Below are 955 nucleotides of genomic sequence, written 5' to 3'. Positions count from 1 at the left end.
ATATATATCTGGTGATATCTCGGGTGCTATTACAGATAGCGCAATAAATCAAAGTGCATTGTCTGTAGGAGGCCCTGGCGCATGAATCAGTGCAGCGGGAACGACCTCGGACCACCAGGGGCCGAAAAAACCACAGTCTCATGGGGCCGGACACTCAGGGTCAGGGTAAAATCCAATATATATCTGCTGATATCTCGGGTGCTATTACAGACAGCGCAATAAATCAAAGTGCATTGTCTGTAGGAGGCCCTGGCGCATGAATCTGTGCAGCGGGAACGACCTCGGACGACCAGGGGCCGAGAAAACCACAGTCTCATGGGGCCGGACACTCACGGTCAGGGGAAAATCCAATATATATCTGGTGATATCTCGGGTGCTATTACAGATAGCGCAAGAAATCAAAGTGCATTGTCTGTAGGAGGCCCTGGCGCATGTATCTCTGCAACGGGAACGACCTCGGACCACCAGGGGCCGAGAAAACCACAGTCTCATGGGGCCGGACACTCAGGGTCAGGGGAAAATCCAATATATATCTGGTGATATCTCGGTTGCTATTTGAGATAGCGCAATAAATCAAAGTGCCTTGTCTGTAAGAGGCCCTGGCGCATGAAGCTGTGCAGCGGAACGACCTCGGAACACCAGGGGCCGAGAAAACCACCGTCTCATGGGGAAGGACTCTCAGGGTCAGTGAAAAATCCAATATATATCTGGTGATATCTCGGGTGCTATTACAGACAGCGCAATAAATCAAAGTGCATTGTCTGCAGGAAGCCCAGACGCATGAAGCTGTGCAGCGGGAACGACCTCGGACCACCAGGGGCCGAGAAAACCACCGACACATGGCGCCGGACACCCAAGGTCATGTAAATACCCAGGATGTATCTGATGATATCTCGGGTGCTATTAGAGATAGCGCAATAAATCAAAGTGCATTGTCTGCAGGAAACCCTGGCGC

The sequence above is a fragment of the Nomia melanderi genome, unplaced genomic scaffold, assembly GCF_051020985.1.
Source record: "Nomia melanderi isolate GNS246 unplaced genomic scaffold, iyNomMela1 scaffold0014, whole genome shotgun sequence".
In the NCBI taxonomy this organism is placed as follows: domain Eukaryota; kingdom Metazoa; phylum Arthropoda; class Insecta; order Hymenoptera; family Halictidae; genus Nomia; species Nomia melanderi.
Note: the sequence above shows the minus strand (reverse complement) of the source record.